This window comes from Cryptomeria japonica, chromosome 4 (genome assembly GCF_030272615.1).
Source record: "Cryptomeria japonica chromosome 4, Sugi_1.0, whole genome shotgun sequence".
Classification (NCBI taxonomy): Eukaryota; Viridiplantae; Streptophyta; class Pinopsida; order Cupressales; family Cupressaceae; genus Cryptomeria; species Cryptomeria japonica.
Window position 1 is genome coordinate 588,015,116 of NC_081408.1, and position 13,633 is coordinate 588,028,748.

Sequence of the window (13,633 nt, forward strand, 5' to 3'; positions counted from 1 at the left end):
CACAAGAAACCATCCAAGCGTTAGTCTTAGAAATCACAAATTAAAGATTATCCTAAGCAAGCATATCAAGAGAGACACCAAACATAAAATAGAAAGCTTAACAAAACTAAAAAATGCAATAAGACATCTCCAAATGCCTTCCACCATGTTTGTAGCTATTCCTCCCTTGTTCCTCTCCTCTCCAGGTTCTAAATGAGTGTAGCTCTTAGTATCTTTTTGCACTATTCTGGATGTCTTATGGAGATTCAAGATTGAAATGATTAAACTATGATAATGCAAGTGTAAAACAAACTAAATATGAGATATTATGTAATTAGCTAATATTAATCTTAGCCAAAAGACAATATTGATTATGCTAGAATGCTCTCTAAAATCCAATATAACTTAGATGCATGCAAGATTTTAGGATTTGGATTATGAAGGAATGGGCTCTATTTATAGGAAAAATGGAGCAATGGATGGTTGAGATTGAGTAATCTCAACAAGGGTTAGGATTGAAGGGTTTATAATCCATGTGAGGGCTTTCAACCCAATCCTAAGATGAAAAATTTCAATATGAGATAGGTTGAGGGGAGAGGGAAGAAGCATTAAATGCTTGACATGACCTGAGGGTTAACTTGGGAGGTAAGGTTAATGTTGGGTTGAATGAATAAATTCATTATTCAAGAAATAATGCCTTTATCCAATGGATAAACTCTTGTGCAAGAGTTAGTGAGGATACCCATGGTCAAAGCAATAAATGCTTGAGGAGACATATGGGTTACATGGGGGTGAGTTAGAGGGAAAGTCTCGAACCATGTGGGTGAGTTGAGTTAACCATAAATGGTTATGTAAGAGCCATTAGTGGTTTGGAAGAGTTTAGAGGTTAGCTTGTTGAACACATAAAGCATTAAATGCTTTTCAAAGACTTTGGAGGCTTTGAGAAGTGACTTCAAGTTGCTTAGGAATGTGACAATAATTAGGGGATGGGATTAGGTTAATTAGGAGGGATTAAAAGAATTTAGAAAGTGGTTAGAAGAGTCTAGAAGGGGATTTAGTATTGCAAGTGGGTTTGGTGGGTGAGGGAAAATAGGATTTAAATTAAAATAAAATTAATTTATTTCAATTGTGGTTGCAACTTGCATTTGTAGGAAAATGCAAGTGGGGGGGTAGTTTAGGGATTTAAATAAATTGTTAGTTTATTTATTTAAAAGAGGAAAGGGGTTAAATTAAATAAATATGATTTATTTATCTAATTGGTTTAGAGGTGTGGTTTAATGAATTAATTTAAATAAATTGGATAATTTATTTAGTTAATAGCAAAAGAGTGTAAGGATGAATTAATTAAATATTAATTTAATTAATTGTTGGCTAGTGGATTTAGTAATCAAATAAATAGAAAATATTCTTTTAATGGACATATTTATGTGACTACATTTGCCCCTCTTTGAGACAGTGTGGTTTATCGCATCGTTTCAAAGAAAGAAAAATAGCTGTGAAGAAATATGCCCCATAAATGTTAATTTAGTGGGTGGTATGCCCCCTCGAGAGATGGGCCGAATTTTTTTTTGAAAAATCGGGTGATCTCTCGAAAAAGAACGAGAATTGGCAGGGAGGTAAAATAGAAGAAAATAAAAATAATGATGAAATAAGGGAAGAAATCAGAGTTAAAACGGAGAAATGGGAGGTGTGGGAAGTTCACAAGGACCACGACAGTGAGCGGGGTGAATTAGGGTTAATGCGGAGTGTATATATGGGGGTGAAGAGGTAAAGAAAGGGTCATTTGCATCCATCTTCGTTGCAATTCAGAGCTCTGATAGTGACTTTTGGTGAAGGAGTGAGTAGTAGTTAGCATGCTGGTACCTATAGCAGATCATCAGCTAGAGCGGATCCATCAATTCCAGTGGCTAGATGACTACGGACCAGTAGTACACAAATTTGAAATTTTGCTTTATATGTTTTTTTTATATGCTTTTGCAAGTGTCCAAGACGAATCAAGACAATAGCGCTAAAACTATGTTTTAGCACTCTTGTCACCTAGAATAGCACTATTGTGTAGTGGTTTTAGTGCTATCGATGGTTGTAGCGCAGTCGTGTAGTAGTATTAGCGCGATTGAATTGTTAGCATGATTGATTCAAGGTTGTAGCGTTATTTTCATGTAATGGCATGTTTGTGTAGGTCATTTAGCATTATTGTTGTTTTAGCGTGATTGTCAGCAGAATAGCGCCATTGTCTAAAAAAATAGATGCCCCATTGTTAGGAAAATGATCTCCGGATGCATGTGTTGGGTGAATGAATGGTTGAGTTGTTTTGAATCATAGTAACCTCGTTGAGACTAGGTCATTATGATAAATGTTTGTTGTAGTCTAGGTTTACCATGATCGCTTACCTATTGAGACCCGAAGATTCTTGATCAAATTATCTATTTATAGTCTAGGTTTAAACTTAAAAAAGTTTGAAACAAAACAACCGATGGTATGTTGATGAGTAGATGTATAGAAGGATCTTCCCATCTTACAGATATGGGAGTGACATCCTGCCACGCAACAGTTGCGAGGGCAGTTGACTGAGGCAGAGATAGACTATATTGTTGCGATGGGTTTATATGATATGTTATATCTTCCCATGATTCAGATGAATCGCGGGTTGATAATAGCACTAGCCAAGTGATGGCATAGTGAGACATGTACCTTTCACTTGTTGACAAGAGAGATGATAGTCACCCTAGAGAATGTGTGGAGGATACTACACATCTCGATCCGAGGGGAGCTAGTGACCTACGATCGAGCTTTGGGGAGTATAACTGTGCAATGGATGTTTGCAGAGGATATTTATATTCATGATGGCTTGATAGAATGGGAGGACATAGCGGCCTTGTATGAGCCACTACTAGTTGTTTTTCCAGGCATTGTCGGGGGTTTGCTGTGCCACAATCGATTGGTTGTTGGTTGGGGCTAGGTCATAGAGAACATGGTGATGGATGGGACCCACTATACATGGGGACCGTGAATGTTAGCCCATCTTTATAGGGAGCTAAATGAGGTGGTATATTGAGAGACAAGTTCTCTAGGGGTAGGGATTATGTTGCGGCATATCTAAGCATGGGAGCACTTGCCAGTGACACAATCAGTCAGCTTGAAGTTTAGGGTGGCAAATCAGCCCTATGTGTATATGTATGGAGGTATGATGAGCTATCCCAACTTGGGGAAGTTGGAGTGGTGGCAATGGGTGTTGGATAATTTAGATACAATGATATGGAGGCCATATATTGAGTGTGAGACTTGGGAGGATGATGCAGAGGCCTTGCCATATGTATTTGTGACATGATTTTTGATTGGTAGGACAACCTACAATGTAGAGAGACAGGTACCAGGTTGAGTGATGAGACAGTTTGGACAGAGGTAGGGATTGTCGAGGGGATCAGGAGAGTATGCATGGGTGGTTCGGGAGAGATTTTAGTGGGGACCAGTGTTACCTTATGATCAGGCCCTAGCAGAGTTCCACACGTTATAGGCGAGACCATGGCATATGAGGCCTGAGACTGTGGATACCGGGGTGATAGAGGAGTATACATAGTACCATACTATGCATCCTATTCCACACATTTCATATCTAGCGGAGCTGATACCATCCTTTGAGGAAAATAGGAGATAGGGACGGAGGAGGAGAGGAGGCTAAGGAGTAGGAGGAGGAGATGGAGGTGCTGGTGGAGGAGGAGATGGATGTGATGGAGGTGGGAGAGGTGGGGGTGGTGGATTTGGGGGTGGGAGTGGATTTGGAGGTGGAGGTGGTGGAGGAGGATGGTTGCAGAGGAGAGGGAGAGGCAGGCAGTCATTGCAACTTTCACAGGGTCCATTGATATAGAGGGTAGCCAGAGTAGGAGGCAAGGATATGAGGGAGGGAGAGGCACCTATGGAGATGGGGGAGGGAGCTACCTGTGGAGGAGAGGGAGCTAAAAGTGGAGGAGAGGAACCTCTGGAAATGGGAGGGGGTGATCTGCAGGAGGATATGATAGCATTTTTGCAGACTCGACTGGAGGATATGGAGGGAAAGGTTGTAGCTAGGGATGTTCAGTTGTTTTCATGGGAGTCAGAGTTGACAGTAGTGAGACGAGAGTGGGATGATGTAGTTGATAGGGTGATCCAACTGTAGGAGAGAGTCCGGGCCTTGGAGGGAGTACAAGGACATGGTGCATCAATTGATTCATTGGTGAGAGAGTTATGGTAGGTAGGTGGAGAGGTTGACTATTGGCAGGGTGTATATGAGCAGGCGGTGTCGGTTAGCTAGCGAGCTATGAGCTACTCTCATATGTGGAGGGCGAGATCAGAGCAGTCTCAGAGGATGCAAAGTAGTGGTGGTGTAATGGATCCTCCATGACAAGATAGTGTGGATGGAGCAGGGGATAGTGGTGGTGCAACATCTGGCTAGAGTCTCATTTGAGAGAGCTTATGTACTTCTTACATTTGTTATTTCGGACTGTGACTTGGATGGCTCTTGGTAGCCGATATATTTTTGACATCATTGTACTCTGATACATGTATGTTTTTGTGAGATGATACATGATGTGATATATGAAGAGATCCCATATTTTGTGATGATATGCATATTTATGTTAGGTATGGTTTTATGCAGGATGATAATTATGATTTATGCTTAGATTTATGCCATGGATGAGTTTCTTTCTATATGCATGTGGTGATGACATGATTTTATGATTTCTATATGTATGTTATGGATGATTTGCTAACATGTATATTCAGGTTACTAGATGGATGATACTTTTGTACATGTTATTAATGTGATGCAAATGATAATGATTTAAACTAAATGATGAGTTTCGATAATGAATAATAATGATCATATGATGATACTTGTTCATTTTTTATGATATGATGATGATATGATAGATAATGCATGTTTTGAAGATGAATCTAAATGAATGAAATGCTTATGAAGATATTTATGTATACTTCTAGATGATTGTACTTAAATGGATAACAAATGTTTATACAAAATGTTATTTATGTATGCACTTAAGTGGATGAACAAATGTTAATGCATATGTTATGGTATGATTCTAAATGACTCAAGATAAAATGTGACTAAGTGATAAATGAAAATGATGATGCAAATAAATGGAACTAAGGGAGAATGAATAACTGCACCTTAATGCAATTAAAACGATAATGAATAATTGCACCTTAATGCAATTAAAATTATAGGAATGCCTAAGGAATGTTGTGAAAATGAAGGCACTATATGAATGAATGAATGTTCTTGATTATAAAATGCACTTAAATGCAACTAACTGAATCTAAATGAAAGTATTTTAAATAAACCTAAATGATGATATTTAATAATTTAAGATAAAACTAACTGTACCTAAATTACTAAATGAATGTACGTTAATGTCTAACAGTGAAAGTAAAAAAAATGATTGGAAATTAATTTAAATGAATCTAAATGCCCTTAATGCAATGATGAAATGATATAATGATGATAATGTAAATAAATGATAATGAATGCAATGAAATGATATTAGATGCCCTTAAATGAATATTTAAGTGGATGTAAATGAATCTATATGCAAGTAAATGATAAATGCAATTAAAATGTAATGGAATAATAATGCTATGCATTCATGATATATGAATGCAAGTTGGTGAGAAATTGTGGATGTGGAATGCACATGTGTGATGATGTATCAGAGAACTTCATCATGATGATATCCAAAACCAATTCATTTTACATAACCTCTCATATTTAACTTGTTTACACTTGCATACAAACCATGAATATGAATAATGAATGATCAAATGGATGGGCGATATGAAATGCAATGCAATATAAACAGATGAGATGGAATGACAATCCATGGTGCTTTAATTTTCATCATTGATAATGGTAGTATCAATCTTGGATGAGGTAGTAGGAACCAAGTTTGGAGCATTGTACCTGTAAGCAAGCAGCATAGATAAAGAATATGGACCCTCCATAATGGTTCATGCTCAAATGGTCGAGGTATATGTTGTAGTCAGCAAGCCATAGTGATCCATGACTGTATTTTTGCATGAGGTCATGTAGCTTAGTGAACTTCCCACGTAGACACCATTAGTACATGTCCTAGAACTTCATTGGAACAAATCGTAGAAAATAAACAAGACAATACTTAGGAACCATCCTGGCTACTCTAATCACTCATGGATATCTTGGAGTAGCATAGGAACCTGATATAAATAAATGAATGAAATAAATAACAAATGACCCAGTACTTATCAGCCAACCGAGTTTTCTTGTCAAAGAAATGGTACGATATCTTGTTTGAAAGGAAGGATGCATCCTTGTGAAGACGTTTGTGTGTAGATATGTTGATTTGTGGGTTGATGGGATAGGTGATCATCGGTTGAGTAGTGCAAAAAATGTTTGTGTTTTGCATCATTTGTGATGCATATGTACAAGGGAATAATATACGTTTACAATGTTTTTGATTGTTTTTTTATGTTTTTGCTATGTTTTTGGATTTTTGGAATGTTGTGAATGTTTTTGGTATTTTCTTAGGTTTTTATGAATTTTTTTGGTGTTTTCTAAGACATTGTCGAATGAACAACTTAATGAATCACAAGTAATGGATAAACCACTCCCATTAATAGATTTTAAGAACATTTTGCCCCCAATTAGGTGGTTCTATGAAAGTGTGACGTGGACACATGAAGTACTATCCCTGATTGTAGATCAATAACAAGCCATGTTATACATGATGGGTGGATGGATGCAATAGATATAATGGATGTGATCACAATAAGTATGAAAGACAATGGAAGCATAGCCTTTAGGAGTAGCGCCTATTTGCCAGCTTTTCACCATCGTACTTACCCAAGGTGCCACTAGAGTGGTTGTTCATTGTTTGGATGAACGATTTTCTTTATTATTTTCTTGATTTTATTATATTTTCTTCAGTACAATTTTCTGAATGTTTTTGATATTTTCTGATATTGGAAGGATCCTGATGCTCTGCATAGCTTATGTATGAAACCATTTTAGATGCATGTTGTTGATAGAATCTGCTAGTGGTTCACCTTTGGAGGTTGCCAACTGATATGCCCCAAATCCAAAGACAACATCGATGACATATGGTCCCAGCCAATTGGACTCAAACTTGCCTTGGTGTTCCCTATTTGGTTGATTTCGAGGGTTCTCTCTTAGAACAAGATCGCCTACCTCAAATGTGTGAGGTCGGACGTGATGATTGTAACTTCTTCTCATGCGCTGCTAATATGCCTTGAGGTGATTGTATGCAGCTTGTCACCTTTCATCAAGCAGCTCTAAATCTTTGGGATGTGATACTTTGTATGCTTCATCATCTATCAGATTGTGCAAGGAAACCTATAGAGATGGTATTTCAACCTCAATAGGTAAGATAGCTTCTGCTCCATAGACCAGTGAGTAAGGAGTTGTGCCTATAGGGGTTCGAATGCTAGTTTGATACGCCCATAATGTTGGATTTGAACACATGTGCTAATCACGGCCAACATCATTGACTGTCTTCTTGATTATTCTCAATATGTTTTTGTTCGATGCCTCAACCTGACCATTGCCTTGTGGGTAATAGGGAGTGGAAAAGCAGTGTTGGATGTGAAATTTCTCACATAGCTCACACACATCTTGATTCTTGAAAGCGAGTCTATTATTTGTGATTTTGGACATGGGTACACCATACTAGAAGATGATGTAAGTAAGGATGAATGTGGTGATCTGCTTGCTGATGACTTGCATAAGTGGAACAACTTTGATCCACTTTGTGAAATATTTAGTAGCGGTAATGATGAATTTATGGCCATTGGATGAAGATGGATGGATCTTACCCACAAGGTCAAGGCCCCACTGACAAAAAGACCATGGTGTTGTGATTGGTTGTAATTCCTATGCTAGTGCATGTATCAAGTCTTCATGAACTTGGCATTTTTTACATTTTATTACAAAATAGTAGGAGTCTTTTTCCATGGATGGCCAATAGTATCCTGCTCGCATGATTTTATTGGCTAGTGAAGGACCGCTTGAGTGAGTCCCACAAATTCCTTCATGTACCTCTTCCAAGGCCTTTGTTGTCTCATCTTATTCCAAACATCGAAGGAGATTACCATCAAGACTGCGTCGATATAGGGTTTCAGCGATGATGGTGTATTGAGAGGTTTGACAAATGAAGGTTTTGCGTTGGTTATTCGATTGGTTAGGAGGAAGTGTGTGATAGCGGAGGTAGGTAAAGAAATTGACGTACCATGGGGAATCAAAATTGGTAAGGCGACATATCATCTCAGATTCAGGGACATCATAAGCGGGAATCCAAAGTTGTTCTACCAAGAACTCGTAGCATGTTGAATTATGTGCAAGATCTAGGAGAGATGCAATTATGGCCATGGCATCAGCAGCTCGATTTTGATCTCTGGGTATCTACTCAAAGGTGATAGTAGTAAAGGATGATTTGAAACTATCCACCATTTTCTTGTATGGCATAATCTTATCATCCTTGGTCTGATATTCATCGGTGACTTGTCAAATGACCAGTTGGGAGTCACCATATACCCATAGCTCTTTCAGTTTCCATTGTAGAGCTAGTCTGAGTCCTATGATCAAGGCCTCATACACTTCTATGTTGTTTGTACATGAAAATGTTAGCCTGTAATATTTCAGGATGATGTCACCTTGAGGTGTGATAAACAAAATGTCTGCCCCCGAGCCATGTCTAGTGTATGAACTGTCAAAATATAACTTCCAGGGTTGTGCTATTTTGATCAAGAATATTTCTTCATCTGGGAAGTTAGAATTAAGAGGATGATCGCCTTTTAGTTATGCATCGACCAACTGATCTGCAATAATTTGGCCCTTGATAGCCTTACGGTCCACATACTCAATGTCAAATTCACTCAAAATCATCACCCATTTGGCGAGGTGGCCTATCAATGCTACTTTGCTGAGTAGGTACTTTAGTGGATCGATCTTTGCAATGAGTTGTACCTTATGTGTCAACAGGTAGTGCCTTAATTTGGTGGTTGCCAAGATTACTACTAGGCAAAAGCTCGCTCAATAGGTGAGTAATTGAGTTCATGGACAACTAGTGTGTGAGAGATATAGTATACATCACACTCTTTCCCTTCTGCATTATGTTGTGCCAGAATTACTCCTAATGTTGTGGTTGTAGTTGAGATATATAGCAAGAGAGGTCTACTTGGATCTAGTGGGATCAGCAATGGTGTATTCATGAGATAGTCCTTAAGCATTTGGAATGCTTGTTGGCATCGAGCATCCCATTGAAAGCTGATGTTTTTGTGTAACAGATGTGTAAAGGGATGACACTTATCTTCCAATTGTGCAATGAATCTCTGAATTGATTGTAGCCGCCCTTGTAGTGTCCTTAACTGACTGATGTTATTTGGAGGTGGCATGTCCATGGTTGCTTTGACTTTTGTTGGATCGACCTCAATGAATTTGTTTGAGACAATGTATCCTAGAAGCTTCCCTGAGGTTACTCCAAAGACACATTTCTTGGGATTGAGTCAAACATGATATTGCTCTAGTCTATCAAATATTTTATCTAATATGATAAGATGACCTTCTCTTGTTAATGATTTTTCCAGTAGGTCATCGATATAATCCTCCATTATGGTATGCATCATATCATGAAAGATGATGGTCATAGCTCTTTGATAGGTCGCCCCTGCATTATTTAGACCAAAAGGCATCACATTCCAACAGTATGCTCCCCATGGGCATGTGAAGGCAGTTTTATGTTGATCTTCTGGAGAAATATTTATCTGGTTCTACCCTGAAAAGCCATCCATAAGAGAAAGCATGATGTGTCCTATTGTTAGATCCATGATCATGTCGATGTTTGGTAGGGGGAAGTAATCCTTAGGACATTCTTTGTTTAGATCTTTGAAATTTGTATAGATACAGACGCCCCCATTTGGTCTACCAATAGGTATTATATTGGAGATCCACTCTACGTAATCAATTGGTCTGATAAAACCAACATCCAGGAGTTTCTTAAGTTCTCTTTGACTAGTACAACAATTTGGGGTGCATCTTGTGAAGCTTTTGTTTGACAGGTTTATCCCCTTTTGGTACAATGAGGTGATGCATGACTAAATCTGGATCAAGACCAAGCATGTCTGGATATGACCATGCGAAGTTGATCTGACGCTTTCGGAAGAATTCTACAAATTTAGGTTGTTCCTCTAGAGTTAAAAGAGATGCCAGATGTATTTGGTGAGGAGTCTCAAGGGTCCCCACATTGAATTCTTTTATTTCCTTGATGAGGATCATTGATTGTTCTTGATTTGTACTAGAAGGGAGGATGTCAAACCTTTCATCCTGAGGCGCCTCGGAGAGGTTTTCACTGTTGGATACACTCTTTATTTTTTATTTTTTGGGATCAGCAAGTGCCAATGTGTGGTTTTCACTGGAATATCTATGTTTTATTGTGATGTTTTTGCAGCTAAAAGGTTTGGCATCCACCCAAAATTATGTTGTGCTATTAAGTTCGATGGCAAATCTAGTTTTGTGATCCCCACTTGATATGTTATCGCGTAGTTCCAAAAAGTCAATGATCACCTCATCATTTTGGAATTGGTCAAGGCATGGGGGATTAGGTTGGTTCCATTCGATGAGTTCAGGATGGATGATGGGCATTACCTCATCGATCAGGTTAAGCTCATGGGATGTGTCAGTGAGTGTTAGACATTATGGTGAAGGTCGTTGATGGTACTCTCCCTATCAGAATCAGATGTAGGATGTGACGTAGGGTCTATGGAAGGTGCTTCCAGTTCAAGAACCTAAGAGGTTTTAATCCCTACCTCTCCATAAATAGGTATGTCTTTGTGAGGTGGAGGTGGTGATGTGTCTTCCTCATCTGATGAGTTTAGATGCACATAATCAAATTCCCACTCATGTGAGTCAGTCTCTAAATCACTCTCGAGTATCCGGTTATTGTACCAAACTGGGATATCCTTTGAGTTCAACACAGCAGTTGTGATCAGCTGATGCATTGCTAGTGATGGAATTGTTGGTACTGTGGGTGCCACTGATGTTGCTAATGGGTTTACCAGTTCTATCGATGCGGCTAGGAGTACTAATATTGATAATGGTGTTATTGATGCAATTGTTGCTACTGATGGGGTTGTTGGCTGGATTGGTAGGATGATTGGTGTTGCATGTATTTTTATTGGTGTTGTAGGTAGTATTATCAGTGGTGCTAGTGGGATTATGGGTGGTACCAGTGGGATTATGAGTTTTGTAGGTATTGTTAGCTGTGTGAGTAGTGTTGTGGATACTATTGATGGAATTCTCAGCCTTATTGGTGCAGTTGGTTTTGTTGGTGTTGCCAATATAATCAAAGGTGGCCTCTTTAGAGTATTAGACTGATATGGAGGGGTCTTAGGCTTTCCTTTGAATCTGAGTTTAGGATGAACTTTCTTTTGAAAGCCTAATCCAATGTTATCTTGGGGTTTTAACTCTGGTTGTAAGGGCTTGTGTCATCCTTGTTTGTAAGGTCCCAAAGCACTTTGGCCATCATAGCCCATCCTTTGCATGATAGTAAGGCCTTTGCCATATTTTTCTGTTGGTAGCTTAGCCTACAAGCATTCTGTGGTGTCAAGGTCTTTGTAGATCCACTCTGCGATGTCCTCGTCCATGGTTTCTTCTGCCTGACTCTTACTAGGGATGAACTATGCCAAAGTGCATGCTTGGTTGACTGATGATGGTTGAAGCAACTTGTTATGTTTTCCATGAGTTTGAGGGGAGGTGAGTAATTGCACAACACAAAAGAGTTGGCTTAGATTATATTCCTCTGGACCTTCCTCAGTCATTTTCATCTTCAAATTCTCTTGCTTTGGTATAGGGTTGATCGAACTAGAAAGAGAGGTTGGACTAACATATGGTGTGGAAGGGATAGCTTCTCATTTGTTAGGAATGATGATCTCTGGTTGATGGTTAATATTGTTACAATATGCAAATGGATTTGCATCACCTAGGATTGTGATTTCTACATTGTTATGGGGAAACTTGATACACTGATGATAGGAAGATAGGACTGCTTGTATGGCATGTATCCAAGGTCTTCCCAACAAGAGATTATATGGCAGAGGAAGATCTAGAACCTAGAAAACTATGTGCTTTACCATGGGCCCTACCCTAATAGGTAATACAACAGCTCCTTTTGAAGAATGCTCTGCATCATCATAGGCATTAATGGTTATCTTCTTACTGGGATCCATCGATTCTATTGCATATCTGAGTGCGGTAACTAACTACAAAGTACATACATTCAGACCAGTGCCATTGTCAATCAAGACTCGCTTGATCGTGTGTTGCTTTATAAATCCTTCAATATGGAGTGAGGCATTATGAGGTTGTTGGAAGGATGTATTGTCACTTTCAGAAAAAGTAAGGCATGGTGATGACCTGAGACTGCTAACCATGGTTTGAAATTGATCTGCATTAAGGTTGACAGGGACTGACACTTCTTGGAGAGCTTGGTCCAGGATTGTTTTGTGGGATGGAGATAAGCGCAAGAGCTCTAGTATGGAGATGAGTGCGAGTGTTTTACCTAACTGCTCCACAAGATTATACTTCTTAGGGATGGGTGTTGATCCTTGTGGAGTTTCTTTGATGGTGAGCTTGTTGCGATGCATAATAACATTGCATTCAGGATGTGAGTTTTTGATGGTGATGGTTGCAATTTGTTCATCTGCATTGTATTGGTGATTCACAATATAATTGTATGCAGCCTATGTATAATTAGTTGTAGTATCTGTGTTTTGCCCTAAAGTAGAAGGACCTCTTTGATAATATGATGGGAGTTGATTTTTAAACATTAAATGATCATCATTGGTATTTTTAGGGTCATGTCCTTTGATTTTAGTCTTGCCTCTATCAATGAGATCTTGAATAATATCTTTTAGTCTATGGCAGTTACTTGTTTTATGTCCTTTCCCTTCGTGGAATTCACAATGTTCATTATCTCTCCACCATGGAGGTTTTACCTGAGGTTCATAGCTAGATGTCTTTGGTAAGGTCACCAGTTTTGAAGAGACCAATTGACACAATACCATTTCGATGGGTTCCCCTGAGGGTGTGTATGTACGTTTTGGTCTATAATTTTGTTGTCATTGTCTTGGTTATTCTTGTGGTGCATTGCAACCTTGATTTTGTGGAGGAGCAATGGTGATGTTTTTAGGAGGGGGATTTTGCCTCACAAATCTAACCACAGGTTGTGCACTCTTTATGGTCCTTTCATCTACGATCCCATCATTGATGATGTTTTTGTTGTTATTCTAGAAGTTAGGCTTATAACTATTAAAACATGGGTGAGGGCCATCTTTTGGTTCATTGTATATCTTGATAAGTCCTTTCTTGATAAGGGCCCTTTCAAATTTTAATCCCTGGGTGATCATGTCTTAAAAGGACTCTGTGCCCTTCATGTCTAGGTGAAATTCCATTTCATTGTTCAAGTTGGAAATAAATATTTCCACTAGCTCTCATTCAGGTAAATGAAGAGAACGTATGCTAGACAATTGTCTCCACCGTTGCAGGAAAACTAAAAATAGCTCCCCTGGCTTTTGTTTGGTATTGCACAGATCTACCATGGTAACATCATGT